The sequence below is a fragment of the Anthonomus grandis genome, chromosome 4 (genome assembly GCF_022605725.1).
Source record: "Anthonomus grandis grandis chromosome 4, icAntGran1.3, whole genome shotgun sequence".
NCBI lineage: Eukaryota > Metazoa > Arthropoda > Insecta > Coleoptera > Curculionidae > Anthonomus > Anthonomus grandis.
In genome coordinates this window covers 30,722,190-30,736,199 of record NC_065549.1, presented here as the reverse complement: position 1 = coordinate 30,736,199, position 14,010 = coordinate 30,722,190, and the positions used below count along the sequence as shown (strand labels likewise).

Here is a 14,010-nt window from a genome sequence, read left to right as displayed (position 1 = left end):
ACGGACGAAGAGGTCAAGAATACAGTCACCACGTACCTCAACGGGTTGGCGGCGGAGTTTTTAGAGGCAGGTTCTCAAAAGTGGATTTCTCGACAGCAAAAATGTGTAGAAAAATTTGGCGACTATGTAGAAAAGTAGCTAAGAGACCAAGCTTTCAGATAGTGTAATTCGCAATTTTAATAAAAAATGTCTTACACCTGAAAAAAATGTGGGAACCTTACTTTTTATTTGACCCTCGTACATGACCAGCAGAGATGACAAATAAGCTAAAAAAGTGTGAGTCTACATACTATATATATACCAGATTAATACATTTAGCCTCTTTGCATTTAATTTTGAGGTTGTTGAGATTAAAAATACCATAAATTATTATATTTAAATAACAAATAAATTTATAGATTTTTTATTATTTGAAATAAACAAAGTTAAAATATAATTTCTACGTGTCTTTTTTTTCTGTTCTTATATTTCGACTTTTTAGTCATATTAACACTTTATCCAGCTTTTCCAACCATATATATATACTTTATATCAACCACTAAAGTATAATGTATACAATATGTATAGTGGTAGTGGACAATTTAAAATAATATTATACTTTCAAATAACTATTGACAATTATTATATTACTAAGTTGCATATTAGAATTATGACACAGAGGTATGTAAAAATGCGAACTTTAAAATGTTCACCGTATATTGTTAAAACATTTAATTGCCATTTATCATAATTTTCTAACTTTTTTATTTATCCACTCATCCACCTATTAACCAATTAATTTATTAGCTCTACACACCAATTCAATTTCGTATCACCCCATTTTTAATATTTAACTAACAATAATATTTAAATAATTCATACACTACGCTTACACGTACCGCTATACTAAATGATTAACAAATTTCGTCATTAAAAGAGATAATTTGCTATAAAAACCAAATTTGGCAAGTATTTATAAAATATTTTAAAAATAATAATTGATCACACGCTGTAAATATTAAAAAAAATCAATAATCCATTTACTAATAATAGCTAAAACATCTTCTAATTAAATATTTTAATGCATATTGCACTTTTCTTCATCTAAAATATATACGCATCATAAAAACCTAATTAAATATAAATATGAATAGAAAAACTCTACATACATTGAAAATTTCCTATTTTGAATTTGGCGGTTCGGATACCACGCCCTCGCGGATGCCGAAGCGCTCTCATTGGCTAGGCATATTTGTAATTTAACGTATGCTACCCATAAAGAGACAAATTTGTCACGGTATATTTGTCGTATACCTTTCTCACGACAGCATGTCGTAAAAGTACTTGTAATCGTGATACGACGGTGGTGTCTCATGTTCGTTATTCAGTACCTGTGACGACGCGCCTTTAGTCTTCAACTCAATCGAACATGTCAGATGAATTCGTAAACGTTCGGGTGTCGTTCGGTTTCATGCGAGTGGGAGTGTTCGTGTAGCCCGATCCGATAACCTTATTTTCCTATTAGATTCTCTAATTTTTGTTTGTTTTGGGTGAAAAAAGGTCGCGAAAAAACATCACAAATGAAACATTAATCGTTATTGATTACTAAAAATGGTTTCTGAGCGATTTGTTCTTTTCATTATTCGGTGTGAAATCTAAAAACTTTACGGCGTTTAGAAAGTGCTTGGTGAAGTCTGCACAGCTGACTGAACTATTTTTGTTTTTAATTTTTTTTTTTGAACAATTGTGTCAATATTTTGGTTTTGTGTGACTTGATAATTTTGAGGTAATATTTTCTTAATTTACACTATACCTTTTAAAGATACTTAATTAAAACATCATTATGTAGTATTTTATTTGTTACCAGGGATCTCCAAATATCAAAAGACCCAACATATCTAGTAGCTCTATCTAGGTCTTTACATAGTTTATTCCTAATACCATTACCCATTTTCTTTTTTAAATATCATTATTTAGCCAACAAATATAAAAAAATTGAATTAATTTATAACAATTTTCTAATCATTCAAAAAATTAAATCAAAGATACTAAAAATAGTTAATTACTCCAATGAGCATAACTTAAAAATTAACCCTGCTAAATCTAACATCATTTTATATGGCAGTAATTCAGGAATTCTAAGACACTTATATAGACATAAAAATTGAGATTAATGGAGAAAAAATTCCAGTTGTAAATGAAGTGAAAATATTAGGATTGATTTTAGATTCTTACCTTTGTTTTGAGACACACATTAGGAATAAATTAAATATAGTTTATATGCTCAGAAATCTGTATAGATTCAAAAATGTCTTAAAGAGTAAAACTAAATATTATCTCTGCAATAGCCTTATTCTTTCCTTACTTGACTATGGCGATATTGTATTTTCTAATTCTATAACATCTGAGCTTTCTAGGTCTATACAAAAATTTCAAAATAGTCAAGTCAAAGTCAAAATATACTTTATTTGCTAAGTTTACAAACTTGTGCTAAAAGCTTCCTAATCCTAGAATTTATAATACAAGTATTTATTTGGTTATACAGGACCAAAACAGAATACAGAATCGATTTTGATATAGCATATTTTATATAAACAAAGAAAAAACCAAAAAAGAAGAAAAGAAAAGGGGAGAACCAACATAAAACAAGAATAATAAAAAAAAACAATAATAAAATAAATCTAATCAACAGATATATAATTAATTTTAAATATTAAAGTGAATCTTTAAAATACTCTTCAATGCTGTAGTAAGCTTTTGGTAAGATTAATTAATTTATTTATTTTACGGGATCAACCCCATTACAACAGTAAATTAAATACAAAATCAATTGAACCTAACCATACTTAACAGTAAAATACTAACTATTAAGCAGTAATAAAGCCTACTTATAAATGTAAAATACCGAAAATAGTTTTATAACTTAAATCAATATAACAGAATTCTAAAAATACTAAAAACATACCCTACTAAAGTATAATATTCAGTATTGCACTAAAAAAAAAAAAAAAAAAAATTAAACAATTTCTCTTATTTGACTCTTAAATCTAGATAAGGAAATGCCCAAAATTTCAACCTCCCTAGTATTGACAACTCTTAGAGTTCTTTCAATAGGAGCATGTAATGCATAATTGGCGCTATGAAATGGTAATGAAAAGACACAATACTGCCTTAAATTCCTAGATGGAATATTACATTGTATTGTCATCAGAAGTTCTGGACAAATTATCTGACCATTCAATAATTTATACAAAAAAATTAAATCTGCATATATCCGTCTTTGACTCAATGTCTTCATATCAAGCATTTCTAAAACAGTATCATAAACATGATCATCCGGAATTCTTATTCGAAGTTTATAGAGACAAAACCTAATAAATTTGTTCTGAAGTCTTTCCAAGGACAAGCAATTATTCATGTAAAAGGGCGACCATATCACTGAGCCATATTCCAGCAATGAAACAACCAATGACATGTATAACCTCTTAGAGGTCTCTATAGAAAATTCTTTACAGTTCCTTAGTACAAAACCCAGATTCTTAGAGGATTTGAGAACAATATTGTTTATGTGTGCATTAAAGTTTAAATGAACATCAAACGAGATACCAAGATCCTTAACTATGCTGCAATATTGAAGTGTACTTCCTTGAATGTTATTTGAAGTGACAACCTTTTTAGTACGCTTGAGAAAACTTATATAATTGCATTTGCTTACATTCAAAAACAAATTGTTGTTAACACACCACTCATTCAATCTATCCAAATCACTTTGCAACAAAATCTGATCAAGTATTGATAAAATCTCTCTAAAAAACTTCAAATCATCAGCAAATAAAAGGAAGTCACTGTTCTCAAAACAGGCACCAATATCATTCACAAAAATATTAAAGAGCAAAGGTGAACAGTGCCCACCTTGTGGAACACCTGAAGTGACATTAATATAGCTTGATCTTGCATTACCTATTCATGCCTGCTGGGTCCTCCCTGACAGGGAATTTACCAATTCACCATAAGATTAGAAAATCCAAAAATATCCAATTTTTTTGCCAAAATACTATGGTCAACTCTGTCGAACGCCTTGGAGAAGTCGGTGTAGATTACATCCACCTGACATCCCCTCTCCAAGGCATTCAGCAGATTCTGCTGAAACACTAACAAATTAGTCACAGTAGACTTTCCAGGAATAAATCCATGTTGTTCGCTAAGTAACAACTCTTTACAATAAAAATATAATTGATCATAGATAAGACTGTCCAGGAGCTTCGGAATGGCTGATTGTATAAAAACACTTCTGTAATTCTCAATTTTGCTATTGTCGCCAGATTTAAAAATTGGCATTACAAAACTATGTTTCCACAAGGTTGGAAAAATTGCAGAATCTAAAGATCTTTTAAAAATTATAAAAAGAGGGTATGAAATAGTACATACACATTTTATTAGAAAATAATTCGGAATGCCATCGGGTCCTGAACTAACTTTGGGTGGCAACTTGGTAATTTTATCAAAAATCAACCCAACGGAAAGGGTGGGATTAGGAATGGTCATATTTAACTTTGCTTGCTGATTGATAAAAGCACCATTATTGTTTATATTATTAATAGGACTATAGACTGTTGAAAAAAACTGGGCAAAACCTTCAGCTATCTGTTCACAGCCAACGAACTCATTATCATTATAATATATTAAATTAGGAAGTTTATTAATTGATCTTTTATTGTTATGTTATACCAAAAACTTTTAGGGTTAGTGTAGAGTAGTTGGTCTTTGTTTGAAATATAATTATCATAACAAATATCAGTCAAAGTTTTACATCTAGCCCTAGTGTTTGAAAAAGTAATATAATCTGCCACATTATGACTGACCCTGTAGCATTTGTGTGCAATTTTCTTTTGCGTACTAATTTCTTTAGTTCTCTCCTAAACTTTTTAAGGTCTGTAACAGTCCTAATCGAAAAAGGAACATGATTAAATATTTTACAACTAATAAATATAAGAGAGTAAGTGAGTTTCTCGTAAGTGAGGAGGTGGGGATTGGAAGAGATAAGTTGCCCACTTGATGAGTATTATGACTGGTGCAGGATGGTGGACTTACGGACTTATGTATGAGTGTTGCAGTTTCCAATATAAAGAGTGAGAAAACTGTTAAAATTCTTTCAGCTACAAAAAGAGGTTTACAAGAGACTCTCAGACCAACACCACACAGATACCTTAATGATTTTTTCTGAATAGTAAAAATTATGTTAAGGAGTCCCTTGGAGCACAAACCCCAAAATGACAACCCATAACGGATATGACAGTCTATTAAGGCGAAATAAACTGAGCGAGCAAAAACCCTCCCAATTCATGCCTGGCAACTTTGACTGCAAAACAACCAGAAGAAAGTTTAGCAGTGAGGCCCAAAACGTGGTTGTCAAACCTTAAACTCTCATCAATCAAGAGGCCGAGAAATCGACAATAATCCCTAGCATGTAGTGGGCTCTGCTCATCAAACAAAAAACCCTCTACATTACACTTAAAGCCCAGAACAAAAGTCTTATCAACATTGAATACAAGCTGATTGTAGATGCACCACTCTTTAATTTTGTGAAGGTCCTCTACTATGAGAGATCTGACTACTTTTTGATCTTTGTTATGCCACAGAATTGTAGTATCATTGGCAAACTCAGCCACTAGTCCATGCAGTGATAGAGAGCTTACATCATTAATGTATAATAAAAATAAAATAGGACCCAACACTGACCCTTGAGGTACACCACATTTAAGATGTGCTATCGCTGACGAAAATCTAGATCCAAAGGCCAGACAGGTATGACTTCAACCACCCCAAAGCCACTCCCCTAAATCCATAAAAATCAAGCTTTGACAGCAGTATTCCATGATCCACACAATCAAAGGCCTTGGACAGATCACAGAACAACACTGCTGCAGCCTCCTTGGAGTTCATAGATATAAATAGCTGTATAAGATTTTCTTATGGCACTGCCTATCAGGAGCATATCACACCTCATTTACATATAAATTCTATTTTAAATATTGAAAGGAGAAGAAAATTACACTTATATGTCTTTATATATAAAATAATAAAAGAGGTTGACCCCCTTGTTTAAATAAGTTATTTTCTACTCTCTTGCATTTACACAATACTCATAATGCAGGAAGTTTTAGGATACCTCAACATAGAACAAGTAACTTCCACATCATTTTCGGTTGTCCGAGTTTTGTGGAATAACTAAGCAAACAATATTAACGATTTGTCACTTAATACATTTTACACCAAGGTTAAGCAAATCCTTATCAACTCCCAACAAGAAGCCTAGTAGTATGTTTAATATAACTGCAAAATCAACTGAGACCAATGATAAGCTGGCCTGTTCAATCTTTCTTTTGTAGTTCTCTTCTAGTTGCCTTCCATTGAATGCCAGCCAAATTGCCTTGCCATTTTTGTTTCTGCCCTTTTTAGTTTTAGATTTGTTCTTTTTTAAGTTAATTAGGAGTTTTTTTGTGTTTATTTATATTCTTTTCAGTTTCAATATGATGGTTTTTTAATGTTATTTTCTTGTCAAGGCCTGTTTCATGCAACTTGCACTATCAGTTTTATATAATCATAAAGCATTTCCTTTTACCAAAAAAATTTAATTTTTTTTTTCTCATGTACTTATATTTATAACTATTTTTTTTTGGTAATAAACTTTTTTGACTTTGTGACTTAATATGTGCCTCAATTATGTCTCAAACACTGGCCTTGAGAATAACAATATACATAGTGTTGAGAACATAATATAATGTCATAGTGTTTAGAAGTTACTTATCTACTATTTACATTTATATAAACTTTAAATTATTAATGAAACTATTATAGCTATCTTAGGATTTTAAATTTTCAGGCAAATTGTTAAAGGCTTTAACACATTTGGATTATTTAAGTCTATGTTTGTACTTGATAGATATTACATTCAAATCTAAGTTGGTACCCATGTTCACAATCAAGCCTTACTTCTATATTACATTTTTATTGATTCTTTACAGTTTTATAAATCAATTTCCACTGCTCTATGCTCAAAATTTCCTTTAAGTTATGCAAATGTAAGTCTGAGTGAATATGTTCATGAGAGTAAGCCAGTCATATGTAATCTTGTTTTCATAGCTTTGCCAACCTAAAGTTCACCACATGTATCTACCCCACACTGGTAAAACCTAAAACGTGCTAGTATAAAAGCATTAAATACTTGAAATTTACTTTTTTTAGAAAGATAAGCTTCACTTTTATATGGTGCAGATAACATAGGGATAATCTTTTCAGATATTTTATTAATTATTATGATGACCAGTTCAATTTGTCATTCACAATTAAACCTAAATACTTTATATGTATTTTCTCAATATTATAAAAATGCATATTTTTTTGCTTAAATATAAGATATTTTGTTTTTTGTATATTAATTTTTAATTTAGTAGAATAGAGCCAGTTTATACACCATCTGTACTGGTGGATATTGAAAGTGTTTTTTCTGCAGAAGTAAAGATAAACTTTTAATATTTTGAGATTTTTTGTTGGCAAAGATATTCTTTATGAACACTGGCAGTTCTTAAAGCTCCGGTAGTGTGGGAACTTCACCACATGTATAAAGGCATTAAATACCTGAAATTTACTTTTTTTTAGGAAGCTTTAAAATAAGATAATTTTTAATTTATCAGAATAACACCATTTAAGATATATATTCCAATTATTGTTAATATGATTATTAAGAAATATTGCGCCTGTACTCATGTATATGAAAATATTTATGCTTTGAATTGCATGCTGTTAATTAAATAAGTTAAGTATTTTACATAATTTTCCTAACAATAAATCTACACTAACTCTATCGAAAGCCTTTATTAAGTCACATTTCTTTATCTAAAGTCTGATATTCAGTGCATCCGTAAAGTAGCTGATAAATTCAATAAAAATGAAATGGATTGTTTCTGAAAAAAATTCTTGAATCTGTCGATTTTAATATTGGGTTTAGATTGTGGCTGACTCAAAAAAAAGATATGACATCATCAATATGTTTTTTAAATGGCAAGCACCATTTTTTAATGCAGAATCAGAAAGAATGCATCTTTTTACAAAAAAGTATATAATACAAAAAAATACAATAACAAATTATACAAAAAAATTACGATAAAATGTGAAATTAAAGAAATACCTATCTAAATTAAATGTTCAAATTAAAAACCAATTAGTTGACAATAACCAAGGCGATTTAAAAATTCTTTTTGAATGTTGTCAATGACTAATAAAAACTGCCTAATAATTCCTTTGACTAAGCTAATAAATCTTTGTTTTAAACAGAATACTTTTCCTGAAGTTCTCAAAGTGGCAATTGTGGTACCAATACAAAACAATAATATCTAAAATAGTAGAAAAGTGCATGGCCATTAAAATTGTTGGGTTTTTTGAGACCAATAGTGTCTTCTTCCTGTGGCAGTTTGGGTTTAGAGAGCATAGGAAGACTGTCCAGGGCATCCTACATCTTGTGTCTGATATAATGGAGGCATTTCATAATATTCAGTACAACTCAGTCTTGCTGTGGGATCTGAGCCAAGGCCTTTGACTGTGTCAATCATGGCATCTTTTTTCAAAAACTTGAATACTATAAATTCCATCATAATAGTAAACTCGTCCATTCATATCATCAATGTAGATCTCAAGTGGTGGAGGTCGCGGGTGTGAGGTCAGCAAGGAGGGTTATGAGCATTGGAGTACCACAAGGATTAGTTCTGGGGCCCATCCTTTTCTTAATATAATAATAATAATAATAATAAGCCTTTATTTTCAACAGGCAACTTGCCCAATAACAGGAAACAGTTGCAAAACAATGAAAAATATAGTTAAAAAAAACACACACAAACAAACCTAAAAGAAAAGAAAAAAAAGTAAAGTAAAGTCACAATTTTAAAAGTTATCCAAAAAATAAGAACAAATAACTATTCATATGATATAAAAACCCAATTATAAAAGTTTAACAAGATAATCACATATTCAACTAAATTAAATTCACTGCTATATACCTACTAACTATAACTTAAACACATGCGTCTTAATCCCAAGAGTAATGATCCACCAAGATATCGACAATCACATGAACCGGAGAGAAATGTATATCGCACATGTGACAGATCCGAATAAATATAGCGCATATTGTATATAGTGGCGATTTCAACAGATGTATAAATGACCTTCCTGAAAGGGAAACTCTTGCAAAATTCACTCTCTTTGCTGATGACACAACTGCTTCTTATGCTGCAGATTCATATGAGGAATCAAGGAATCACTACTTGGATCTGTGGCGGCATAGGCGAGGGCTGAAGATTGGTTTTGCGCAAACAGACTGCTTTTAAATAGTGATAAAAGACATCACGTTACATTCTCTATGAGAGATCTGTCAAATGTAGAGAATGAGAGAATGCATCAGAGCTGAGTTTTCTGGGAGTCATTTTGGACCCAAAGCTCCAATGGGGTAAGCATATTGATGGTTTTGTGGAGAAACTCAACAGGGGCCTGTATGTGCTCAGAAACCTCTGCAATTGTATCTCTGCTGATATGTTAAGAACAGCATACTTTGCCATTTTTCATTCCCATCTTTCATATGCAATTATTGCCTGGGGCCATGCAGCAGAGGTAAGCAGGGTTTTTGGCTTGGAGAGAAGGGCGGTAAGAGTGATATCTGGTTTAGGTTACAGGGGTGATTGCAGAAATATTTATGTTAGTCTTGGTCTCTTGTCTGTGTCTTGTTTGTATGTGCTAGAGTGTCTGCTGTATGTTAAACAGTGTGAGAGTCAGTTTCAAGCTCACAGGGATGTCCATGACTACAACACTCGTGCAAGGAACAATTTGGTACCTGCCTATTGGCATCTGGGGAGGTGTCAGGATGGTCCAGGGTACTGGGCTATAAAGTTTCTTAATGTATTACCAAATACGACTAGGATTTTACCAATTAAAGATTTTAAGCAAAGGGAGAAGCATTATCTACTAAACAATGCATTCTATTCTTTTGATGAGTATCTTAATTCAGATTTTAACATGTTGTAAGTGCCATTATTCTTAATCTTTTTGTTTCTTTTGTCTTTAGTCCTTTTATTTTAGTATGTAACTTACGTGAAAAACATTGTTTGTAATTGTTTTTACGAACTCTTTTAAGTAGTTTCTTTTCAATTATTATTATTTTATCTTTTTTGACGTATGTAAACTGTATATGTGATAACATGAATAAATTATTGAGTATGACATCTGGAGTAATACTTCTAATTTCCTGGCGTATTTCTTCTTTTAAATCTTCTAAACTCGCTGGTTTAGTGACATACACTTTACTTTTGTTAACTTGTCATCTGTAGATAATTTTATTTTCTGCTTAGATTTAAATGTTACATTGCCTACTTATACTAGACTAAAAAGTTTACTATCAATTGGCAGATTTACGAATGTTATTCTGTATATAAGATAGTAATAAGTACTCTAAAATAATTAGTTTTATAAGTTCATTTGTACTAAATTCAAGATTGTATGTTAGAATGATTGTGAATGAGTTTGGTGAACATGGATTTCGTCCCACTGTAGCCTCAGCATGTTAGCTTTTATCTTTTTATGTCATGATGCCTTTTATTAATATACACAAAATCAAACTAAGGCCTATAAATTGCATTAATCCAAAAGTATGATAGCGTCATAGTAGTGGACTTGCCTGAAAAAACTTTAAAAGATTTGAATAAAGAAAATTTTTATTTACCGAAGCTTGCATTGGTTATGGCGCCTTGAACCTTTGTATATGACAAATTTTGTAGTAGTAGCTAGATTTGATAGACTAAGTACAATTCATGGTGGTACTTTAATTATGGTGGAACAATTTTTACATAATAGACATAAAAGTGAAAAAATTTACAGCTTTAATTTTTTGTTACAGGACAAAGTGTTTGAATTTTCTGTTGTATTTTTTAAAATAATTAAGGTTTATGTAATTTGTATTTATAGGTCACCATCCACAAATATTAGAGATTTTTTAGAGAGTCTAGAAGGTGTGTTGAGTCAATTCTCAGTTAATTCAACAATATTATAAACAGGAGACTTCAATATTAATTACTTAATTAAGCTAGATCCCAATGTACAATCATTAACTAATTTAATTAATTCTTTTAATTTGTTTATGCATGTTGATGAGCCTACTATATTCTCTGCCTTTTCTTGTCGGTTCTAGATTATGTATGTACTTCTTTTGATACTGAAAGTGTGAAATGCAATACGGTAAATGCTGGATTATCAGATCATGAGGCTGTTGTTGCATCATTGCCACTTGAACATTATGGTCATCATATATTTTTCAAAAGAAATTTTGAAAGATTCGGTTTAATTCGTATGGAGACCCGTTGGGAAAATGCCCTAAGCTTTGATGATCCACTTCAGGAATTCCACAATACTCTATGTGTATTATTTAATCATCTTTTCCCATAACAGTTATAAAAAATAAAGAAAAGAAACCTTGGATTACAAGAGGTATAAAAACATCCAGTAAAAATATGAAGCATTACATTATATAAGAAAGTATTTCTCTCAAAATACAGTACAGTTTATATCATTTTATTATAAATATCAGGAAATTTATAGGAAAGTCATAAAATTTGCCAAATATAATTACCATCCACAGAGTATATCCTATCCTTCAGGGCGAGTTCCCATGCTGTTTAAAGGAAGCTATGATTATCCCTCTTCATAAGGGTGGTAGCTTGGACCGACCCTCTAACTTCCGTCCCATATCAATTTTGTCTACCCTCTCCAAGGTTCTTGAGCGGCTTGCAAAAAAGAGAATTGTCTCTTTTTTGACCAAATACAATGTGCTGTCCCCTAATCAGTATGGATTTCAGTCATCTAAGGGCACGCAGGATGCCATTTTCAGATTCTTGGAGAGTGTGTATCTATCTATGAACTCCAAGGAGGCTGCAGCAGCGGTGTTCTGTGATCTGTCCAAGGCCTTTGATTGTGTGGATCATGGAATACTGCTGTCAAAGCTTGATTTTTATGGATTTAGGGGAGTGGCTTTGGGGTGGTTGAAGTCATACCTGTCTGGCCGCACACAGAGGGTGGTTGCATCTGGATTTTCGTCAGGGATAGCACATCTTAAATGTGGTGTACCTCAAGGGTCAGTGTTGGGTCCTATTTTGTTTTTATTATACGTTAATGACTTAAGCTCTCTATCACTGCATGGACTAGTGGTTCAGATGATACTACAATTCTGTGGCATAACAAAGATCAAAAAGTAGTCAGATCTCTCATAGTAGAGGACCTTCACAAAATTAAAGAGTGGTGCTTCTGCAATCAGCTTGTATTCAATGTTGATAAGACTTTTGTTCTGGGCTTTAAGTGTAATGTAGAGGGTTTTTTGTTTTTTGTTTGATGAGCAGAGCCCACTACATGGTAGGGATTATTGTCGATTTCTTGGCCTCTTCATTGATGAGAGTTTAAGGTTTGACAACCACGTTTTGGGCCTCGCTGCTAAACTTTCTTCTGGTTGTTTTACAGTCAGGGTTGCCAGGCATGAGTTGGGGGGGTTGTTTGCTCGTTCAGTTTATTTCGCCTTAATAGACTCTCATATCATTTGGGGTTTGTGCTCCAAGGGACTCCTTAACATAATTTTTACTATTCAGAAAAAAGCATTAAGGTATCTGTGTGGTGTTGGTCTGAGAGTCTCTTGTAGACCTCTTTTTGTAGCTGAAAGAATTTTAACAGTTTTCTCACTCTTTATATTGGAAACTGCAACACTCATACATAAGTCCGTAAGTCCACCATCCTGCACCAGTCATAATACTCGTCAAGTGGGCAACTTATCTCTTCCAATCCCCACCTCCTCACTTACGAGAAGCTCTCTTATATTTATTAGTCGTAAAATATTTAATCATGTTCCTTTTTCGATTAGGACTGTTACAGACCTTAAAAAGTTTAGGAGAGAACTAAAGAAATTAATCTTACCAAAAGCTTACTACAGCATTGAAGAGTATTTTAACGATTCATTTTAATATTTAAAATTATTTGGTTTTTTCTTTGTTTATATAAAATATGCTTGTATGTACAATCAAAATCGATTCTGTATTCTGTTTTTGTCCTGTATAACCAAATAAATACTTGTATTATAAATTCTAGGATTAGGAAGCTTTTAGCATAAGTTTGTAAACTTAGCAAATAAAGTATTTTGTCTTTTTTTTGACTTGACTATTTTAAATTCAAAAAATAGATCAATGGAGTCCTGGAGAATAGTTAACAAATTAAGAGGCAAAACCAACTCATCATTGCAGACTTCAATCCTTGATCCTAGCCAGATAAATAAGTTCTACTGCAATATTAAACATAACAGGAATTATGATGCTTGCACTGATCATGGGGATTTTCGGAAATACTTTTTAGTTACAGGCCTAATAATTTTAAGAATATCTGTGAAAAAGCCAATTTAGAGTAACGAAAACGTTGAAAAATGCTGTCATTCATCGTCAAAATAACTTCCCTTTATGCAAAATTTGAATTTCGCGAATTATAAGTTATGAAGCGATTGACATTAGTATAAGAGTAACAGCCCCACCAACTGCACACAATTTATTCAGTATCACAGAATAATCCACTTTATCGACCTCTTCATTAAAATTATTGTAAGCCACATCGATCTGAATCATCTAGGTTAAATTTAAAGTATTCACTGTAAACAAGTAGATTGCTTTTAATAGACCCATCGGCCAAAAATCTGTATTTTTCCATAATTTCCATCACTTATTTAACCAAGTTAAAAACATATAAAAAGTTGCCAAGAGTTTCGTGAGCACTCTTGTGTCATTAACCCTTAGGCTAAAGTATTAGTGAATAATAATACTGATTAATTATTGACGAATTTAGTTTTAACATAGCTTTTTACTTTCTTCAGTAAAAAAGCTATTGCGCAGCTTTATTATTATTATTATATGCAAATAATTTATTGGAGCTGTAATTTTCCTTTGCATAAAGCTAGGTCGGATT

General features: G+C 31.7%; 1 protein-coding gene across 1 annotated transcript in view; it reads left to right on the top strand.

The window, feature by feature from the left end:
* The first annotated feature begins 1,447 nt into the window (after positions 1–1,447).
* The window catches only part of LOC126735774 (centaurin-gamma-1A), a 293,447-nt gene continuing 280,884 nt past the window's right edge, over positions 1,448–14,010 (top strand). The window contains exon 1 of the mRNA XM_050439880.1: positions 1,448–1,765. The gene's annotated coding sequence lies outside the window, so the exon portion shown is untranslated. The remainder of the gene's footprint in view (positions 1,766–14,010) is intronic.